The 23193-nt window shown below is 44.7% G+C and overlaps 1 protein-coding gene across 9 annotated transcripts in view; it reads left to right on the top strand.

Moving 5' to 3' along the window:
* Positions 1-23193, top strand: part of PDE1C (phosphodiesterase 1C) — a 585243-nt gene that overhangs the window by 136544 nt on the left and 425506 nt on the right. The gene's annotated exons all lie outside the window — the stretch shown is intronic.

The following is a 23193-nucleotide window of genomic DNA, read 5'->3' as shown; positions in this document are numbered from 1 at the left end:
TGACCATGAATCTCGTATCGGACCCTTGTTGTTCCTGGTAAGTCGTAATCCCCTCTCCTACTTTGAGAGACGACTGTTTTATTTTTTATTTTGGCTGCACTGGGTCTTTGTTGTGGATCTTTAGTTGCCGTGCTTGGGCTCAGTTGCCCTTTGGGCTGTGGGATATCAGTTCCCCGATCAGGGACTGAACCCACATCCCCTGCATTGAAAGGCAGATTCTTAACCACTGGACCACCAGAAAAGTCTCTTGGGAGAATGTGGTTTATATACTCTCTTCTCTCCTCAAAATTTTCACTGTTTCCTCTTCTTTCTCTGCTGATGACATTGCTTCTTATTTTCCTGAGAAAATAGAAGCATCTGAAGAGAACTTCCACATGCTCCCATTGCCATGTCTTGAATCCTTCCTGCATCTGTACTCATATGGTCTGCATTTATATCCGACACCTCCTGTTTCTCCCCGTGTACTGTCTCCTGGTACAGCACATGGACTGGGTCCAAGGCCAATATCCCACCTGTGTAAGTGGATCTTTTGTCTTCTCACCTTCGCAGAATCTTTGCTCATGATTATTGTCCTCCATCTTTTTTTCTCCATTGTTTCTTCATCAATTTTTCTTTTTCTACTGAGTCTTTCTCACCAGTACACAAGCATGCTCTAATAGCGTCTATCTTAACAAGAAAGAAACAAATCCTATGTGCATAGGATTCTCCTCCAGTGATTGCCCCATTTCTTGGATCTTCTTGGTAGGAAAATTTCTCAACATAATTTTTATACATGCTGACTCGGTTTTTTTTTTTAAATTTTTCAATCGAAATATAGTTGACATGTAGTATTATGTTCTCTTCAGGTGTACTACATAGGGATTTGACATTTGCATTCATTATGAAATGATCACCACAATAAGTCTGGTAGCCATCTGTCCCTGAACAAAGTTACTACAATATTATAAATCATATTTCTTATGCTGTATATTGTATCCCCATGGCTTATTTATTTTGTAACTGGAGGTTTGTAACTCTTAATCCCCTTCACATAATTTCTACCATTCCTGACCTTCTTCTCTTCTGGCAGCTTTACATTTGTTTTGTGTTTTAGATTCCACAAATACAAAAATCATATGGTATTTGTCTTTCTTTGTCTGACTCATTTAACTCAGAAAAATACACTGTAGATCCATCCATATTGTCACAAATGGCAAGCTTTTATTTTTTAGTGGCTGAATAATAGTCTGTTGCTTAAGAAATCCTTTCCTATCCTGAGGAAACGTTAATTATACTTTATTTTGAAAGTTTTGCTTTTTGCATATAGGTCTTTATTCTGCCTTGAGTTGAGAGTTGTACATGGTGTGAATTAGGACTTTATTTTTTCTCCAGTTAAGGGTAATGAACAGTTCCAGCATCCAGTAATTTATAATGCCTTTTCTGTTATATATCAAGTTGTCATATATAGCAAATATTCCAGGACTCTTTAAATCATGTTCCATTAGTCTGTGTGTCTACTCCAAGGCTAATGAAAACATTCTTAATGGCTTCATAATTAAATGCTAATGTCTAGTAGAATGAGAATTATCCTTCTTCCCACCTCTGTTCTTCAAGATTGCTTTGGCTATTTTTAGACCATTTTACTGCCTTAAAAGTTTTTAGAACAAGCTTGTCAAGTTCCGTGAAAAACTTCGTTGGAATTTTGATTTATTTCTTCAACAACAGTTATTTGTCACTTATTATGTGTCAGGCACTGTTCTGAATGCTTTGCAAATACTTACTCAGTTAAAATGTATCCTTTTATTTGGAGAGAATTGACATCTTTATGCTATTGAGTCTTCCCATTCATGAACATGGCAAAGGTCTAGCTTTCTTTAATATCTTTTAATAAAATTTTGTAATTTTCTCTGTAATGATCTTGATGGTTCAGCTAGATTTATTTCTTGGCACTTTGTAAATTTTATTGCTGTTGTAATGAATATCATTTGAAAAATTACACTTCCTAATTATACATTGCTGGCATAAGGAAAGCAAATATGTATAGATTCTTATTATTAACCTTAAGTCCAGCAACTTTGTTTAACTCTTTTGTTAATTCACTTATTTGTCTCTGAATTCTCTTGTATTTCCTAGGTAGAAAAATTGTAACCTCTGCTGGTTAGAACTCCTAGTTGAACAGAAGTGGTGATAGTGGATATCCTTATTTCATTCCTGATTTTCAAAGAAATTTTTCTCATTTTTCACCACTAAGAAGAATGTTTGCTGTAGTTTTCTGATAGATTTTCTTTATGAGATTAAGGAAGTATCCTTCTATTTTTAGTTTGCTGATTTTTGTTTTGTTTTGAATTTTATTTTTTAAATTAACATAGCATTTTTTCTGGTGTTTTAAGCCATGCTTAGATTTGTATAATCACCACCAGTGAGTTTGTAGAACAGTTTTATCAACCCCCCAAACTCCCTCATGCTATTATTTTGTACTTAGACCCTCTCTCTACCTTTAACCTCTGGCAACCACTAATCTCTGCCACTATAATTTTGTTCTTTTCAAGAATGATACATGATTGGAATCTTATAGCTATAACCTTTGAGACTGGCTTTTTTCATGGGGGCCTATGAGATTCATCCAAGTTGCAAATATCAGAAGCTTGCTCCTTTTGTGTGGCTGAATAGTATCTCATTATATGAATGTACCACAGTCTGTTTGTCCATTTACTCTCCGAAGGACATTTGGGTTGTTTTTGGTTTTTGATAATTATGAATAGAGCTGCCATAAACATTTGTATACAGATTTTTGTGTGACCTAAATTTTCATTTAGGTAGATATCTCAGTATATGTGTAACTTTGTAAAAAAGTGCCAGGGTATTTTCCAGAGTGACTCTACCATTTTGCATTTGCACCATGTTTGAGAGTTTCAGTCATTCTGAATCTTTACTAGCACTTCATATTGTCAATATTTTTTTTTACTTTAGTCATCTTATTTGTCCGTGGAAGTGTGTAGTGATATCTCATTGTGGTTTTAATTTGTACTTTTCTAATGGTTAATCATGTTGATCATCTTTTTATGTGCTTTTTAAGCCTACTGTATATTTTTTTTGGTGAAGTGACTGTGTTTTTGCCCAGTTTTTAATTGTGTTGTTTCTTTTCCTACTATAGGGTTTTTAAAAATTTATGTAAAATTTACATAACATAAAATTTGCCATTTTAACCATTTTTAAGTTTATACTTAGTGGCATTAAGTACATTCCCAATGTTGTACAAGCATCACCACCATTTATTTCCAGAGCTCTTTCGTCATCCCATACAGAAATTGTGCCTATTATATAATAACTCCCCAATTCCCGCTCCCCCCACTCCCTGGTAACATCTGTTCTGCTTTCTATCTCTGTGGATTTGCCCATTCTATGTATCTGGTATAAGTAGAATCATATAACATTTGTCTTTCTCTTCCTGGCTTATATTACTTAGCATAATGCTTTCAAGGTATGCACATTTTGTAGCAGGTATCAGAATTCCATTCCTTTTTATGGATGAAAAATGTTCCTATATGGATATACTGCATTTTGTTTATTCATTCATCTGTTGATGAACATTTGGATTATTTCCATTTTTTGGCTATTATAAATAATGCTGCCGTGAACATTGGTATACAAATATCCCTTTGAATCCTGGCTTTCAGTTCTTTGGGGTATATACCTCAGAGTGGAATTGCTGGATCATCCTTTTTGTCTTGTTTTTTGTTTGTGTTCTTTTATTCATTGAAAAAAAATATAGTTGATTTATAGTGTTGTGTTAATTTCTGCTGTACAACAAAGTGACTCAATTATACATATATGCATTCTTATTTTGCATTCTTTTTCATTTTGGTTTATCTCAGGATATTGAATATAGTTTCCTGTGTTATACAGTAGAACCTTGTTTATTGTGTTTTCTCATTCATGAATGAGTGTTCTTTGATTTTTTCCAAAGACTCTTCTTACATCTATGGATATGATGTTTATGTTTTCTTCTATAATTTCAATGTATGTAAAATTATAAGATTAGTAGATCCTCTAATATTATTCTTACACTTCTGTGATAAGCATAATTTGTTTAAGCTGTATCATAAAAAGTACATTTTTGCTTTCCAGTTTACTAACTGCTATTGTCTCTGGTGTTTTTTTAGTATTATTTCACCTGTGTGAATGTTCATGTTAGTAACATGAAAATATTAAAATTTCCCATACTTTTTCTATGTGTTTCTCTTTTAAATAGTTATCTTCATCTGCTGGCTTTAAGATTTACTTTGCTCCTGTGAAGAGAGAAGCTGGTTTTCCTCGTTTATAAGAACTGGACTGTTAAGTGTAATGGAAGAGGGCTAAACTGGAAGACAGCTGTACAGAGAGAACTGTTAGTGGTCGCTAGACCCTTCTTCTAGTAGTTATATGTAAAAGCTTCTTCCAGCACTAATTTGAAGGTGACTCACTAGTGTCTTCTCTCCCAGGCTGGTGCAGGGCGTGGATCCTGGGAATCTGCAGTCCTGGATCTTCCTCCGGCCTGGTTCCTAACCAGCTGTGTACAGAGTCAGAGTCAGGGACTCAAGCAGAAAATGGATGGGCCAGGCTCACGGAAAGTGGGTGGGTGTGATCATGTTCAATGATGTCTAAAATGTCATCTCCTGACTGCTGTTGAGCCAGGAAGGACCAGTTGAGTGATTTTGAGCAGGTCAGCCTGCTCCTCTAAGCTTCAGTGTCCGGGGAGTCTTGGTGTTTCTAAAGGTCTTTAAGGCCATCGTGCCTCTTAGCCTACTGTGGGGATGTCTGGGCTCCCTTGTCTGGGAAGGAAGCTGGGTGACTCTTAAGGCGTCTGGAAGGGGCTGTTAATGAGATGCCAACAGGAGCAGGGCTGAAAGCAGCTTCAGGAGGGTGAAGCGTTTTAATTGGCATCTTCCACAGAGTAGCAAATTAAGTGCTCGGATTTCCTCCCTGTGTTCTTTCTCCCTTGGCTCCTGTCACCTTGGCTGGAGTCCAGACAGAATTGAGTTGCTGCTTGGGGATGGTTTTCTGGGGCTCCCAGGGAGGCCTGTGCCGAGTCTGAGTCCTCCCTTCAAGGTGGACGCCGACTGCCCTGAGAGCCACTGGGGAGGGCCTAGAAGCTTCCACTTAGCAACCGTTTCCCTCCCAGGACCTGACAGGCCTACAGAGGGACATACTTCTTGCCTCTCCTGGAGAGGCTTCGGAGCTGTGGCCCTTCCAGCTCCTCCTTCCCTCCAACCCCCCACCCCCCACCTTCCCTCCAACCTCCTTTGTCCTTAAGCTTGGACTTCTTGTCTGCTAGGGGATTCTCCCTAAAACCCCTCACTTGCTGCCTCCACCTACAACTGAAAAAGTGATTCTGATGTGAAAAATGAATACTCTCTCCTAGGTAATCTAGTTCTGATCATCTGTGGTTGTGCTTTGTATCAGGACTGGACCTGCCTTTAGTTATAAAAGATGCAAGTCCCAGCTGTGCCACACCCAGCTGTGTGATATTGGGCAGCTCGCTTCCCCTCTCTGGGCCTATTTATTTAGTTGTTTTGGGCTGCATGCAGGCTTTTCCTTAATTGGGGCAAGCGGGGGCTATTCTCTAGTTGTGGTGCTCAGCCTCCTCATTGTGGTGGTTTCTCTTACTGCAGAGCATGGGCTCCAGAGCCCATGGGCACAATAGTTGTGCCTCACAGGCTTAGTTGCCCTGTGGCGTGTGGAATCTTCCTGGACCAGGGATGGAACCCAGGTCCCCTGCATCGGCAGGTGGCTTCTTATCCACTGGACCACCAGGGAAGGTCCCCTCTCTGGGCCTTGCATTCTTTCAATGCAGAGGGAGAGTTTTGTGGTAAATTATTGATTGCCGACATCTTTTTCAGCTGAGATTGTCTAGAAGTTTGTTACCCCATTTCTGCCTGTTGAACTATGAAGAACCTTTGACAATGCTGGGAGTTATCCCAAGGAAGGTATAGACATCCAGGGGAAAGAGCAAGGGCCATGGAGTCAGACAAACATAAGGTCAAATCCCCACATACCGGCAGGGTGGTGGTTATTTTGTAGAACCATTTCTGGCTCCTCTGTACCCTTGTACAAACTGGAGAAAGATATTGCATCTGAAGTCACTTTCTGCTGAAAAATTTTCATGACAGATGTATAAATCTACAGACTGTGATATGTCTTGTGCTCCCTAAAGTTGTGCAGTACACAACCTGGCCAGCTGTACACCTCAGCTGTCTGTGTCCTTGGGTAAGTTCCTCAGTCTCTTTGGGATTTTGCTTATCTGGGAAAAGGGGATATGATGTCTGCCTCATAGGGTAGTGGTGAGGATAGAATTGTGTACAAAGTCCTGGGCTTGTACAGAGTAGTTGCTCTGGAAATATAAATTTCTCTTCTGTTTTTCCAGGAATAATCTTCCTGGGAGGTGGTTTTTAGAGCCCAAAGGACACACTCTCCAAAAAAAGAGCAGCAGGTGGTAACTTAGTGTTTGCAAGGTGGGTTTGGGACTTGGAATCACATTCTCTCAGTTTGCCTCAGCTTCTGGTGTTGTCTTGGGAGTTCATTCCAAGATGCCTTGGAATGTTGCTTGGGTTTGCCCTGCGGGAGGGAGGGAGAGCCCCCAGTGGCAGGGCGATTATCCAGGGTATAGAGTGGTGTCATGGTTGCCAGGCAGTGGGGAGACTCAGGAGACCCAGGGCTAGAGAGGAAAAGTGAAATGGGCTGTGAGGAATTCTTGCCTGGCCTGGGGATACCCTGGAGAGCCCTCCCTGTGGATGGGGTGAGCAGAGACACACAAGCTGTTCAGACCTAGTCCTCCTCCTCCTGGCAGGCAGGGCAGAAGCACTGGTCACCCCCTGAGTCAGGGGACCTGGGGTGGAGGCTGCTATGGCTGGAGTCAGGGAGCTCTCCTCACACAGCGGTGTTGGAAAGAGCACCGCCTCTGGGGTTATTGTCCTGCATTGAAGTTTCAGGATTGCCACTTTTGTCCCTGCTCCCCACACATTCGTATGCATCAGTGGATGTGATAGTATTTGGAGGTGGGGCCTTTGAGAGGTCATGAGAGTGTAGCTCCCATGATAGACTTAGTGTCCTCTTAAGAAGAGGAAGAGAGCCAGCCCCATTGTCATCCATGCCGGTATACAAAAGGAAGGCAGGTACCTTTGGACAAATTCCTTAATCTTTCTGAACTTCAAGTGCTTCATTTATAAGATGTAAGTAATTACTTACAAAAGGCTGAGCACAGAAGAGCTGATGCTTTTGAACTATGGTACTGGAGAAGACTCTTGAGAGCCCATTGGACAGCAAGGAGATCAAACCAGTCAGTCCTAAAGGAAATCAACCCTGATTGTTCATTGGAAGGATTGATGCTGAAGCTAAAGCTGCAATACTTTGGCTACCTGATGTGAAGAGCTGACTCACTGGAAAAGACCCTGATGCTGGGAAAGAGTAAGGACATGAGAAGGAGGCAACAGAGGAGGAGATGGTTGGATGGCATCACTGACCCAATAGACATGAGTCAGCAAATTCTGAGAGACAGTGAAGGACAGGGAAGCCTGGCATGCTGCAGTCAATGGGATCGCAGAGTCAGACATGACTTAGCGACTGAACAAGAACAACAAAGTAATTACTATTTCCACCTCTAAAGAGTTCAGACCTTTCAGAATAATATTCAAGGGTTGTCAGGACCCAACCTCAACCTCCCTTTTCACTATCATTGCTGGTACCTTGCACTCCCATTATCTGAGATGCTCTCCCATTTCCCAAACACATAATCTCCATGCCTTTCCTTACTTTTTTTTGTCTCTGCAGGAAATATAGTGTCTGTCTCTTCTGGGCATGGTGAAATCCTCCTTGTTCTTCAAAAGCCTATTCTCTGAAGGCTCTTTAGTCCTTTTCTGTATCAGTTATCTGTTGCCAAGTAATAAATTATCCTGCAGCTTAGTAGCCGGAAGCAACAATGAACACGTATCATCTCACATAGTTCTGTGGGTCAAGAATCAGGTTAGCTGATTTAGCTCAGGGTCTTTCATGAGGTCGCATTCAGGATATCAGCAGGGGCTGCATTCATCTGAAGTCTTGACGAGGACTGGAGGACCTGCTTCAGTGTGGCCACTCGTATGACTGCCAAGTTGATGCTGGCTTTTGGTGGGAAGCCTCAGTTCTTCATCATGGGAACCTCACCACAGGGCTGCTTGGTTTCCCTGGAGAGGCCATCCAAGGTATGATAGCAGTTTTTCTATGATGAGGACTTGGGAGCCACACACCGTCCCTTTACCAGTATTTGTTGGTCACTTTGGTCAGTGGGTCTGACAATGCGAGAACAGAGCACATAAGGGTGTGTGCCTGTCAGGAGGCGAGGCTCACTGGGAGCCGTCTTAGAGGCTAACACCATATTTCCCCAGCAAAATTATGTGTCCTGGTGTGCAGTCACATTCATTTATTGACAGGGTCTTTCTGTGTCCCCACCACATGCCGGCTATTGGAATATAAATGTGAACAAGATAGACAAGGTCTCCTGCCTCATGGAGCCAACAGTCTCTCAGGGGAGATGGACATTAGTTCTGCAAATCCTGAATCCATTTCAGATTTCATAAATGCCGTGAAAGAAAGAAAGTAAAGGAAGTGGGTACAGTAAGAACATATAATGAGGGGACCTCGTGTAGTCTGAGTGGGGTGCAGAGGGTGGGCTTCCCTGAGGATATTCCCTCCACTGTGCTCCCAGCAGTTTGTACTGAGGACCTTCTTGGTGCTTCTTCAACTGAGCTATCCTTATTTTCACCACTTTTTCCCTCCAACCCAACCCCCCACCAAATACTGGGCTCCTCAAGAGCAAAGATCTCGCCTTATTGCAGTTCCCTTTGTCCAAGCCCGGCCCAGAGCTGAGCACCCACTCGGGGCTCAGCAAATGTGAGCTGAGTAACTGTATGATCCCTTGTCAGGAGATCCCTTTCCTCAGGAGGTGTGTGTGTTTGGGGAGAGGTATAAGGCAAATATGGAGGCAGTAGGATCCAATTAAGGATGAAATAGGGACTTCCCTGGCAATCCTGTGAGTAAGACTTTGCCTTCTAATGTGGGGGTTGGGGGGGGGGACAGGTATGAGTTTGATCTCTGGTTGGGGAGCTAAGATCCTGCATGTCTCTCAAGCAAAAAACTAGAACATAAACAGAGGCAATATTGTAACAGATTCGATGAAGGCTGTAAAAATGGTCCGCATCAAAAAATAAAAACAACAGCAACGAAAAAAAACAAAGGATGAAATAGAGTGAATTTTCCACCCTCCGGTGTAGGTACTACTTCTTCATGGCCTCTGCCCATGTGTGGCTGCTTTCTGTGGCAGCGTTAAAGGAGCCCCCAGAGAGGAGTTCTGATTGGATGTTGTGATTTGGAAAGATGCCAACTAGTACGCGTCGTGATGTATTGGGCTTCCTTAGCTTTGACGTACCCACGAGTGGCAGCTGGCTGTTTCGGCCGCAGTGAGAACGCTAATCTGTATCACAGTAGCTCCTGTTTAGTGTGGGCTTATTTTGTGCTGGGCCCTGCATGTGCCTTCTCGCCACTCCGTCATGTCCCACCTTTGTGCTAGCTGCCTGCTCAGCCTGCCGTGCTTTTCCCTGGATATCGCCACTTCAAGTGGGTGGCTGCTCAGAGGTCCTCGTCAGAGCCCCACTTGATCATCTCATCTGAAATTGCATCCCCAGTCCACTTCATCTTCCTACCTGAGTGCATTTCTCCTTATTGTACAAATCCTATCTGCTACTAGGTTATCTTAAATGCAAACTCTGGCATCTTAGTCCACTTGGGCTTCTGTAATAAAAATATCATAAACTGAGTGACCTAAACCATAAGCATTTGTTTCTCACAGTTCTGGAGGCTGGAAGGTCCAAGATCAAAACACCATCAGGTCCAGTTCTTAGTGAGGGCCCACGTCCTTGCTAGTAGACAGCTACCTTTTTATAAGGACTAATCCCATTATGGGGGCTCTACCCTCATGACCCAATTTCCTCCCAAAGCCCTCACCTCGAAATACCATCACATTAGGGCTTCAGCATATCAATTTTGGGTAGACACATTCAGTCCGTATGTAGCACCTGGGGATAAATAAAGAGATCACAGTGTTTGTCTAGGGTTGTAAAAGATTCGTATTAGTTGAGATATAACATTTCAGTGTGACCACAAATCATGCTGATGTCTTCATCACTTCATAAGTTACAGTGTTTACTTATAAGGTTGTTCATCGAGCCCTTTCTTGAAACAACAGTGTGAAGAAGGAAGGACAGGTTTTCTGTTATTTAAAGGCCATTTTCTTGGAGAACCAGCTCGGACTCAGAGAGGCTGAATAAGGGAGTCAGGGCCAGGCAGAGAGAGACTGGAGTTCAGACCAGGCCCTGGAAGTCTAAACGCAGAGCTCTGTTGCCGCCCTTTGTTGTAAGTGATAAGCTTCCGTGGACATCAGAGTCTGCAGACACATGAAAGTCTCTGTCCTCGTACAGCTTTGCTAACACCCAGTTGCCCAAAGTGAGTAGAAAAAACTATCCCCATTGACTGTGCATGTCGCTAGCATTTTAGACATGGTTCATTTCTGTCAGGCTCTGTGCAAGGGCCAGCTGAGGGAATGTTGGAAGCACCAAGGCAGTGTTTTTTCAAATCTCATTCTGAGCTTCAATTGAATTTCCTCAGACAGCGCTGTTCTCCCCTGTCAGATACACACCCCTACCACTGCAACCTCACTCTCTATGGGAGCACCCTGGACTTTTCTGTCACAGCGCTCATCACAGTCCTTAGCAATCAGACTGCAAGCTCATTAGCAGAAGAAGCTGTGAGAGAGAAAATGAAAGATGCTGCGGTCCTCCAGGTAGTCAGGAGATGCCCCAGGGGATGTGAGCATGGTTGTGCTTGGAAGAAATAGATAGGCTTGTGTGAAAACTACAAAGGGAAACAAAGAGAAGAAAGCATCAGGAGCATCCTCTGAAGATTTGCAATGTGCATTCCAGAAGCACCAAGGCCGACTCACCTCCCCTTAACATGATTTAGTTGGAATATGTCCTCTTAGTGGGGAGGCTGTACAAATTGAACAAATCCAACCAGGAACTGCTGGATGAGGACTGGCACTCTTTGAAAAATGGATAATGCTTTCTGTCTTTCTGGTTCACCCATAGATTGTGGTATATTTTAATAGTTTTTTTCTTAAATAATACAGTTGACCACCAGTGCCCAGGTCCCTGGGAGTTTCCCCCACCTACAGCTTGTTTTCCTCTGCCTTCTCCCAGGGACCAGAGCTGGGTCCTCCCTCACACTTTTTTGTAAGTCAGTTTTTCTAATATAAGATTAAAGGTGCTGAGCACATAGTTTTGTCCATCTCTGTTTCTCCCCTTGTTAATGGTAAAATGAAAGGACCACAGTGAAGTTTTGACTTCCTGAGATCCCAGAGCATCTGACTCCAGAATCCAAAGACACTGTTCACCCATTTCTGCAGCAGACAATTGTTGAGATCTGTGTGTCATGTACATGCTTAGCAGCGAGAATACAGAAGGAATTAAGATAGTGTCCCTGCTTTCATAGAACACACATGTTATTGGAAAAATAGACCCAAAGGAAATAATACTAATACCATTGTCTGGCTTTTATTGGGCATCTCTTCGTGATTGTATGATGAGATGGTGCTGGGTATCTCACCCATTTTAGAATGGGCTTCCCAGGTGGCGCTAGTGGTAAAGAACCTGCTTGCCAGTGCAGGTTAGATATAATAGACACGCCTTGATCCTTGGGTTGGGAAGATCCCCTGGAGGAGGGCATGGTAACCCACTCCAGTATTCTCACTTGGAGAAGCCCACGGACAGAGGAACCTGGCAGGCTGCAGTCCATGGGGTCACAAAGAGTTGGACGTGACTGAAGCAACTTAGCACATCTCACCCATTTTATCTCCCGTCCCAATAACCCTGAGATGTATTGTGACTGAGCTGTGCACACGAGACAGGGATTCAGGGAAATTTGGTAACACAGCAGAGGAGCCAGGATCCCAAGTCAGGTCTGTCTGACTCTAAAGCCTCCAATCTTCCCACCTGCTGTGATAGAACACTGGTGTCCAGAGGACAGAGCAGGATCCCAGAGGGTCTGATTCTCTGAGGGTGGTTGCATTTGGGTCCTCGTGTGCGAGTAGGCGTTTGTTAGTTGGAGAAAGTGGGGAAGGACATGAAAGTCAAGTGAAGAGTGTGAATAAAGGCATCAGTAGGCAAGTGCCCAGAGTGGACCCCGTGGGTAGAGAGCTCAGGATGGCTGGGAGGCAGGGATGTGGAAGGATGGCTGGGGCCTTGGCAATCAGGCATGGACTCTTTCCTGGAGATCAGGCTGTGGGGAGACCACAGATTGTATTTACAAAATGGGACAAGACAGAGAACTCAGATGCCTTCGTGGTACAGGCTGTTACATAAATGAGGTAGTGAAAAGCAAAAGTCACTTAGTCGTGGTTTACTCTGCGACTCCATGGGTGGTAGCCTGCAAGACTGTCCATGGAATTCTCCAGGCAAGAATACTGGAGTGGGTTGCCATTCCCTTCTCCAGGGATCTTCCTGACCCAGGGATCAAACCTGGGCCTCTCACATTGCAGGCAGATTTTTTTCTACCATCTGAGCCACCCAGGAAAACCCTGATTATCCTTGATATGATTTGTTTCCAGTATTAGTTCAGTTCAGCTGCTCAGTCGTGTCCAACTCTTTGCGACCCCATGGACTGCAGCACGCTAGGCTTCCCTGTCCTTACCAGCTCCGGAACTTGCTCAAATTCATGTCCCATCGAGTTGGTGATGCCATCCAACCATCGCATCCTCTGTCATATGGTCATTTAAATCTAAAGCCTCTTCTATACTGGAAACCATCTCAGATGACAGAGGATGAGATGGTTTCCAGTATAGAGGAGCCTTTAGATTTAAATGACCATATCCTGATGTTAACTACATAAGTCCATCCCATAATTGTGGAAGATTTCATCCCTTAGTTGAAATTTTGTTTGTTGCTCTGATTGAACTTGAATAATAGAGGAAAATGTTTATTTATGGCCAGGATCAGAGCAGGAATTATTAACTGGTTGGGTGAGGGGAATCTCATCTAGTAATATCAATAGTGGCCTGAACATGACTATAATTTTTCTTTTAAGATACATTTCCTAAGTGAAAGTTGCTCATTTGTGTCTGACTCTTTGCGACCTCATGGGCTATACAATCCATGGAATTCTCCAGGAAAGAATACTGGAGCGGGTAGCCATTCCCTTCTCTAGGGGATCTTCCTGACCCAGGAATTGAACTGGGGTCTCCTGCATTGCACACGGATTCTTTACCAGCTGAACCAATTAGAGCCTTGGAATGGAGAAATCCACCAAGGTAACCCAGAAGTACTAGACAGAGGTAACTGGCCACAAACTCAACAATTGGATTGATTTTTAAAAACTAGGATAGGATCATGTCTGTGGTAGAAAAACATTTGATTCATATGCAAAGGTCCAAGAAGTCAAGAAAACATTATAAAGGATCATACGAATCAGGTGGAGGATCTTGGGTGAGTTGTCTACTTTGAATGTCATCTTTTTTATTCTCCCATGGGTGTCATTTTTCCTCTGAGCATTGTTTGAGTAGTTTTGAGGTCAGCAGTCCTCTCTATAGGCCAGTAGGTTGGTTCATATTTGTTGAGGGGGACCTTGTGCAGGGATTGTTGAAGGATTCTTCTGCGTTCTGGGGTACAGAGAATAAGATTGCTGGGAGCTGTCTTCAGAAAGTTTGTATCCTCTTATTTTAGGTTTTGTGATGGAGAGGTGTGTTCATTCCAGATAGTACTGAGAGGTACTTGAGATGAGAGGGTGGTGATCAGGGAAGGCCTCTAGGACATGCCGTTTGGGTTGAGACCTGGAAAATGAGGAGGCTGCTGTGAAGGAGATTAGATTTAGAAGAGGCAGGGTAGTGTAATGGTTAAGAGAAAGACCTTGGAACTAGACTGCCTAGTTATGAGTCCAGCTGTACTATTTGCCAGCAGGTCACTTGACCTCTCTGTGCCTCTGTTACCCTATCTGTAAAGTGGGGTAACCATAGCCCAACCTCCCAAGGTGGCTCAGAGGACTGACTGAATTAGCACTCATAAGTGCTTATACTGGCACCTGGAAGGCCCCTGAAGGGGTCTGTAGGAGTTGCTGCTACTGTTAATAAGAAACCTTATTACCTATAGCAAAGCATTCCAAACAGGAAAAGGAAGTGAAAAGGCACTGACTTGGGAATGTGTTCAGTGGGTCTGAGAGAGAGAAAGGTGGCCAGGGTCGCAAGAGCTGTCCGCAGCAGACGGGAGGAGATGAGGTCAGATCAGGGAGGGGTTTGTAGGTGGCGATTTGCACACAGTGAGAAGCATTGAGGGTTCTAAGAGGGGAGGCAGTACGGTCTATGGGTTGGTTGCCAGGTGGAGCAGGATACCCTGGGAATGTGTTAGGGTCATCCAGGTGAGGGTCTCTGGATGCTCAGGCCAGAGTTTTAGGAGAGGAGTTATGAGTTAGGGTATATTTTGGAGGTAAGGATTTGTTGATGAAAGGGCAATGGGAAGGAAGGAAAACATTTCTGTCCTAAGAGACTGCCCTGGAGGGAGGAAGGTAGTGGGGAGTGGTGCCATTTGTTATGCCCGATGTCCGAATCCCTGAGTGGGAAGAGAGAAGGCTTCCAAGGCAATGCAACTCGCAAAAAGGAAAGTTTATTGCTGACTCGAGTCAGGGCTCCTGCCGCATCCAACGCAGTGGTGTGGGGTCAGAGAGCCCCGAGCCCGAGCTGTTACACAAATTTATAGGGTGGGCATAAGCAGTTGGTAGCTGGCTTAAGCGGATTGGTTACATGTTTGCAAAGCAATTTTATTGGTCTAAACTTTCGCGGGCCTTTTTTCAAACTTGGGCGTTCGCGGGCTTTTCAGCTTTCCCCTGATAGATTCCCTTTTTCTTACTGGGTGCATGTTGATTGGCTGGCTCCAGGCGGCCTGATGGGGGTAGGGAATCTTACCATTTCAGGGGAAACCGAAACTTAGGTCCGGGCTGCCTGTCACGGTGTTAGCCCTGGCAGCCTCACACCATTGACTGAGAATGGGAGAGCCTGGGGCAAGAGCATATTTTGGGAAGGAACATTTTGCTTTGCCATGCTGGGTTTGCAAGTCCTAGCACACACCCGTGTCTCAGGTAGGCAGCTGGAGGGAAGCGGACCTGGGGCGAGCAGTAACAATTCATGTCACTGTGGTGAACCGCTCCCGAGGGAATTCAGATCATTTACTTTTAAACACTGCTTGCCAAACAGAATACATTTGCCTCTAATCTGTGGCCCCCGGTGGGTCCCAAACTTGCATTCATTTTAGAAAGTAAATATAAATTGCTAGATTAAGAGTAAACCTTTAACTGGTTGCTAAAAAGCTTTCAGGTCCCTGGCGAGGAAGAGGGTCCCTGGCAACTTGGCCTGTGTCTGTCCAGGGGCCTCTGTGACTTCACTGCCAGTCCTGGCTTCCTCTACTCGTTTACCAGCCCTTCACTTAGCATCATGTGTGCTGGCCCTGTTCTGGGCTGGAGGGAAATTGTATGAGATGTGGGCTCTGCTGTGAGAAGCTCATTCTAGCGGGCATCCAAGTTCCTTGCCCAAAGGAGTGATGTCCTGAGCTAGCATTTTTCTTCTGGTTATCTTTTTTTTTTTTACATTTAAGATTATGTATTTATTTACTTATTATTGAAGTGTAGTTGACTTACAGCCTTGTGTTAGTTTCAGATGTACCACAAAGTGATTCAGTTACATATATGTATATATAACCCTTATAGGTTATTACAAATTGTTGAGTGTAGTTTCCTGTGCTCTATAGTAAGTACTTGTGTGCTAGTTTTATTTACTGGAGGCATTTGATCTGTTCAGCCTGCAGGCAGCTGGTAACGATGCAGTGATTTACAGTGCTGGACATATCAGTGCTGGCAGCGCATGTCCAACCCACATACTGGGGTGTGTCTGTGTGTGTGTGTGTCTCTGTGTGTGTCTCTGTGTGTGCGTGCGTGCACCTGCGCACTCTGAGGTGCTTAGGGAGAAGCAGCGTAGCTCTGGTAGTCGTGGCTGCGTGGTTGACCCGTGCCCCAAATCTGAGGACCTCCTTGTTTGTCTGAGCCTTTGCGCCCTGCTGGTGGCTTGGCTAGGGCAGGCAGTGATCTTCTAGGTCATCTGTTCTATTTAATGCCTGTGGAGGAGGGTGAGTTTCTCTCACCCTCTCTGCTTGGACCCTCCTCACATGCACACCCTCTCAGTATCTGTCCTCAAGTCATGCTGGTAGCTCTTCTTTTTTACAGCGTGACTGAAAGAACCCAAGGGAATTGGACATGGAGTTCAACAGTGTGCACTTTTAAAACCACACAGGGTCTTTCCAGTGAGCTCTCAGAAAGTGTGCTTAGCTGTTCCTTTTTAGGAAGGTTATGCTCTTTAACACCTCGCTGCTCAGAGTGTGGCTTCTAGACCAGCCCCATTGGCTGCTCAGAGTGTGGCTTCTAGACCAGCCCCAACGGCACCGCTTGGGAGCTTGTTTGCAATGCAGAGTCCCAGACCCCACCCCAAACTGACTGAAACAGAATCTGCAGTTTAACAAGATCCACCAATGGTTTTTGTGCACGGGAAAGTGTGAGAAACAGTGCTTCAGACTGCAGCCTTCTGGAAAATTCAGCCTCTTTGGATGGCTCCTGAATGTACAACGAGAAGAAGTTTCCCAGGTGCCCTGTGTGTCTCCTGAGAGCCAAGCAAAAGGAGAACCTTGTCTGAGAAGGTGGAGATCGGACTTCGCCTGGAGATCACTGTGGAATGCATGTTCACCAGTGGGTTGTCGAGGCTCTCTTTTCTTTTGGCAGTGATTTAAGTGACTTTACTTTTGGGGGTCAAGGCCTTGGGATGTTTTTGTCAAATGAGGGGGGAATGGGGCTTGTCCATCAGGAGAATAGAGGGCTCACAAGGCTGAGGCCATGATCATTGTCATCAAATGTTGGAAGACCCTGCGAAGGAATAGAAATCAGGCCTGTTCTTGTGAGGGCAGAAGGAAGACCTTCAGAATGATTCCGTCATCATGAAAAAGAGCTTGCTAAGGTTGCAGAACTAATTAGAGGTGAAGGGGCCTCTCTCCAGGGGGTGAGCTCCCATCCATAGGCACAGTCCAGGCATGAGCTGGACAGGCCCTGTTTGGGACATGACAGGGAGTCTCAGCAGGACGTGTGGAGTGGGACCAGTTCCAGTCCTGTGAACTATTGAAAAAAGAGAAGGGCTCACAGAATGAGGTTCAATTCCAGCTTACCAGACCTGATTGGGGCAAGTTACTAACTTTCCTAAGCCTCAGTTTCCTTATCTGAAAATAGGAATCATAATACTCACCTCATGAGATAGTATGAAAGTTTAATAGAAATTATGAGTCCAAAAAAAGTTATTGGTGTAAAGTTCTTGCCAGCCTGGCATGAAATAGGGCTTAATACACTGTAGTGTCCTCCTTCTTCTCTGTATTCGTCTCCTTTTCCTTATTTGAATTGAGCTTAATTAGTTAAGAGTTTGAGCAGCTGGCTTGATGTTGGATTTTAATCTTGTTCACTTCTGATCTCGTTAACTGATTGTGGTTGTTCTGGGCCTGGTTTGCTCAACTAGGGTATTTTAATGAGGCCAGACTAGTAGGGGGGCCCTGTGTGGGTACTGCTTTGGTCACTCAGGTGTCACCCCTGTTATGTGCCTGAGGCCTGGGGCCTGAGGTCTGTGGTGGTCACCAGGGCATCAGCCACGAGGGCTGGGCAGAGCCCACGGCTGTCACTGTCAGGAAGCAATCTGGTCCACTTTGGGTGGAGGGCTTTGGAGTGACTGCTGACCCTGGACCTGTATACCCGGCACCTGAATGTGCAGACATATCTGCTCTTGCATAAATTCACATGTCTATCTGCAGATGCAACATGTTTACAGAGGAGAATGGGAAAGAAGGTAGAGTTGCAGCGAGAGGCATTTTAATAATTTATCAAGATAGGAGAGAGCATCTTTCTCTGCTTTTTACTACCTCCTCCCTCAATAAAAAGCATTTCTTGCTTGAGAAAGGGAGAGATTTGGGGTATAGTTGGTTAGTATCAGTCTGCTCCCAGCTCCTAGAATGCACAACATTTCTTCCCTCTCCTATCATCCTCTCCATCTTCTTGGTTGTTACCTGTCCCAGGCCTCCTAGAAGCCTTCTATACTCCTTATTCCAGTTCACCCCAGCCTCTCCCTTCTGTAAACAAGGACAATTCATTTGACATTCAGCAGAGGTTAGATCAGGCTTCCTAGGTGGTGCTAGTGATAAAGAATCCGCCTGCCATTGCAGGAGACTCAGGAGACTTGGGTTGGATCCCTGTGCTTGAAGATCCCCTGGAGGAGGAAATGGCAACCTGCTCTAATATTCTTGCCTGGAGAATATTGAACAGAGGAGCCTGGAGGGTTACAGTCCGTATGGTTGCAAAGAGTTGGACACAACTGAGTGACTGAGAACAGAATTTAGATCATGTCATACATTAATATTATGTTTCCCCAGCTTAACCTCAGGTTTCCTGAGGTCAGGACCTGGTAGCTTGGCCAGGTGATTTCTGCAGAAATACCAGTACTTTGATACATTCACATTGCAATGACTCTAGTAATCTGTGTCAGGAAGCTCAGTGCCAGGCTTCTGGTCTCAGGGGACTACTCAAGGACCAGTGGTATTCATCATTGACATTCATCCAGCAAGACATGTGGAGGCAGGGGCTCTGGGAGTGCTCAGTGGAGGTTAGTAGATTGAGTAACTGGAAGCCATGAAAAGTCAGTCTGAAACCTGGCAACGTGGAAAGAGAGGCCAGGAAAGGGAGCCAGGATGTGATTGAAAAAAAAATTTCACCTTTATTAATATCCTAGTTTGTTACACAAAGGATGGGTATAAGTGCAAAATAGAAATAAAGTATAATTTGTAGAATGACATTGAATATAGATACATAAGTGTATAAAATCAGGACTAGGGAAGAAAGCAATATATTACATGAGCCTTTTCATATGACCCAAATTGCTTCAAATTAATTTTTGAAAAAGTAACGAAAGTCTGTTTCCCAAGGTGTCTTCTCAGGATGGCAAAGGCTTCCTTGATTTTCTCTGTGTGTGTGTTTCCTCGCGCTCTGGGCTGAGTGAGCTGGTGAGCCATTCTGCCCTCTGGCCCACAAGCGTTGACTTCTGCAACGATTTGCCCGTTACTCCAGGAGAGAAGGGTCTGTAAGGTGCACCCGCTCTGCCACTCTCAAGTCATCAACCCTGATGAGTCATCACTACAAATTGGTTTTATTTTCTTTTGTGTTAGAGGTTGATTCAGAGTGGATTTGGCAGCCAAATTGGCCCAAAAGGTATAAGGAGGCAGTGCCAAGCATTTCTGAATAAAGAAGTGAAGAAGGGAGCAGGCTGAGGGCGGTGGTGATGCCTTTTTTGTCACTAAGGCACATGGTCCAGCTGGATTGCAGAGCTTGGTTCTGTTTACAGAACTGGAGAACAGAGAGTCTTCCTCCGCGGTGCTCCTGACCTGAGGCTGAGTGGAGGCAAGACGAGGAGTTCTCCTGCCAGGTCTGGGTTTCTTGGCAAAAGGCTCACCAAACAGGACTTGATACTTGGATGTTAAAAGTGTGATGGGCAGCACACGAGCTAAGAGCACTGGCTCTGGAATAACGTGTTGGATTCAATTTCCAGATCTGCCGTAGTTGTTTCATCACAAGGAATTTTCCCAAGTTCTCAAAGACTCAGTTTCTGCATCGGGAAAATGGGGAAATCAAGTGATGGCCTCACAGAGTTGCCATGAGGATAAAATTAGGTGATGAGAGAGTAGTGCTTACTCTGTTCCTGAGTTACAGCAGCTCTCACTTTAAGCAAGTTGAACAATATACTTTATAGAAGTATTTAATTCAGTGATCTTTTTGAATTATCCACTTTTTGGCTAATTCTTTTATGGCCTATCCAACTAGGCAAAGAGCCCCAGGAGAAGGAAATAGCATACCGCTCCGCTATTCTTGCTGGGAAAATCCCGTGGACAGTGGGACAGGTGGGCTGCAGTCTATGGGGAGGTCAAGAATCGGACACAACTGAGTGACTGAGCACACACAGCCTGGCAAAGATTTCCCTACACACTCGTCCTGCCTTCCCCCTTCAGTCTCCTCCTGTCCCACCCGCGACAGGCTTTGGTAATGTGTTACAGACATATCTGGCTTCCCTCAGACTCAGCATCAGAAGTCTTCCTAACACAGTACTCTGCTCAGCCATTGCCAGTCAGGGTTGTATGTGTTTTTATTTGAGATGTATCCTGGGGTTGGCAAGCATCAATATTTATCAAACCCAACGAGGGCAAAGGAAACAAAAGCCTTTACTTTTACCCTTGACATATGACTCCGAGGGAGCTAAAGAGGTGGAGTACATTCCCTTCTCCAAGAATGCTGGAATTGAAGATGGAAGAAATGGATGACATTTCCAGCTCTGATATCTGGACTTAAGTCTGATCTTGGAGAAACCACTTGATCTCTTGGAATGTCAGTTTCTTTTCTTGAAGAGAATCAAGTCTTGCCTCCTAGGAGCTGTTTTTATGAGCTGTACTGTTTCCATGCTAAGATGAACTTGATTCTTGTTTCTAGTCCCTTGTTACTGTTTTCTAAGTAGGAAAGGTTTGATCAGGTTACGGAGACACTGGCTAGCTGGTGTTCTTGCATGAACGTGGCAATGAAACTCTTCTTTTTGTAACTAGGTTCTTCTTCTTCTGAATCCTGCTATTGTGAGTCCTGGCCCTGGTGCCCATCTCACAAAAGGGCCCCTCTCTACTGACAGTCTCCTTGCCTTGTGCCAGGTGTGAGATCCTAGGCAGGTGACATCCCCCTTCTCTGTAGGCTGGTGCATGGCTCTCCCTGGGGCATGAGGTAGAGGGTCAGACTTCCACATGACTTTTCTCTAGGGGTGGCCCTCTCTGGAGCACGGCTCTTATCTGCTTACATTTCTTGGAAGGCAGAGAGGCTAAAGGGAAAGGCCCTGGTCTTTGGAGTCAGGCATACCTTGGTTTGGAATTTGGACACACAAATCTGTGGTCTTGGGAAAGTTACCTGACCTTTCTGAGTTCCCGTGTCCTATCTATCAAATGGGAATGCCAGTCTTACTCAGTGTGAAAGCAGGGACCATGACAGCCTGTTCAGGGCTTTATCTGTGATTTAGTCAGTGCTTGATAAGTATTCCTGAAGGACAGATACTTATAGAACACTTAAATGCTTGGTAGGTGTTCATGTCCTTCCAGTTTGCTTCCAGTTCTTGGCCTCCAGTGCACTCTGCATGATAGGAGGTTGATCATTGACTCAATAAATATTGTGTGTCAGGCATTCATGTGCTAGAGATACGGTAGCTTTTTTTTTTTTCATTGGCAGAGAATCTGTGCTTGTGTGGGGAATTACAATGTGGTGGGAGGAAAATGCAGTAAATGCAGTGAATAAAGAACAGAGCATGTGAGAAGGTGAGAAGTGCTTCCAGGAGGGGTTGTATGGGGAAAGGGAATGAAGCAGAGGAGGAAGGGAAGTTGGGAACTGTGATCTTAATAAGGTGGTCGTGGAACACCTTAATTAGGAAGGTGACAGCTAAATAAGAGAGTTAGTGATCTTGGACCAAGTCTCTTTCTCCCCAGTGTTTGATCCAGTTTTCCTTGCTTAGGTCTTTACAAGTAGAAGGCAAGGTAAGATGAAACCAAGCATCTGTGAGCAATTCCAAGCTTTGCCTTCTGCAAAAACTAGGAGGGTGCCTGGAACCTCATTCTAACACTCTCTTCTCTGAAGTCTTTTATGCATGGTTTTCCAGCCTCAAGACTTTCCAAAGGACCTCACCTGGAGAGGGTTCCTGATGAGCCCCAGAGCTCATGGCTGAGCAGCAGCCAGTCAGCATGTTGGGTGGATTTCCTTGTAGGAAGCAAGGCGCTTCTGTGGAGCTGCTTTCTCATTGTGTATTTGCCCTGGCACCCAGCACCCCAGCTGAATTTATGCTCTGGGTGCCAGGTGCCAGGTTTTCAAAACAAGAATGGCTGTGTTTTGGGTGCTCGTTTTGCTTACAAAACAGTGCACACCTGCCCATGCCACCACTGTGCCTGTTTGGACCACCCTCCCCCACCCCCATTATGATGGCCTGAAATGTTAGTGGCTCAGCTGGGATTGGGATGCCCATTGCTCTGAGATATCTTTCTTTCTCACTGTGCTGTCTCATCTGCCCCCCTCACCCCTGAAGCTGGTCTCCTTGGAGAATCCTTACTGTAAGATTTGTTTCTGACCAGTTTTCTAGTTAGGGGTGGGGGTGGAGAAACATACAGCAAGCATACCAGGGACACACTTCACTTGGAATGCTGCTTCTCAAACATTAAATAGTTTTTGAGGCAGTTGTTTAAATTCTAGAATCTTGTCTTCCCTTGCAGGATTGCAGCTGAGTGGGTCTGGGATGGGAGCACGGAATCTGTATCATATCACCACCTCCACCATCATCATCATCAAGTCAGTTCCCTAGCTGAACACACTTGGATAAACCCCGATTGAGAGGCATGGTTTACCTCCCTAACTTGCTTATATGTCAAAGCAGAGTGAAGTCAACTGTGGTCATCCTCCCAGGGTCCAGCCTAGTGCTGAGCTCCCAGGGGGGCACTCTTCACATCTATTGGAGGTTAGAGGCAATGAGCAGTGTATCCTTTTATAAAGAACCCTTCACAGTGTGAAGAGTTGCCTACTAACTGATCTCCATAGCTATGTTTGCAGTCTTAACTGTTGAATTTTTTTTTTAAAGCAGAGGCATATCTCTTTTAGGATTATAATGACAAAACAATAGCATCCTGAGAAGAAGAACTGAATAGGGGTAATTATTTTTGAAGGAAGCTGAGCCACACCTCCCTCCCTGAATGTTGTTTTGATAAAGGTGTCTGAAGTTACACCATTTATTAGTGCTTCTCAGCCTCAGCTACTCATTGGAAACATCTGGGAACTTGGAAAGTATGGATGCTTGGGTCCCACCCACTGAGGCCCACCCTCTGATCCCACCCACTGAATCTGGGCATCAGGATTTGTAAAAAGTTCTCTAGTGATTCTGACATGCGACCAGGGCTGCAAACCACTGACTTAGAACGTGTGGAGCCCCCTGGAGGGGGTGGGAGGGTGATTCATTTCTTGAGTCTTATAGGGAGT

The sequence above is a fragment of the Odocoileus virginianus genome, chromosome 1 (assembly GCF_023699985.2).
Source record: "Odocoileus virginianus isolate 20LAN1187 ecotype Illinois chromosome 1, Ovbor_1.2, whole genome shotgun sequence".
Taxonomy (NCBI): domain Eukaryota; kingdom Metazoa; phylum Chordata; class Mammalia; order Artiodactyla; family Cervidae; genus Odocoileus; species Odocoileus virginianus.
The sequence above is the reverse complement of the archived record's forward strand: the minus strand, read 5'-3'. Positions and strand labels throughout refer to the sequence as shown.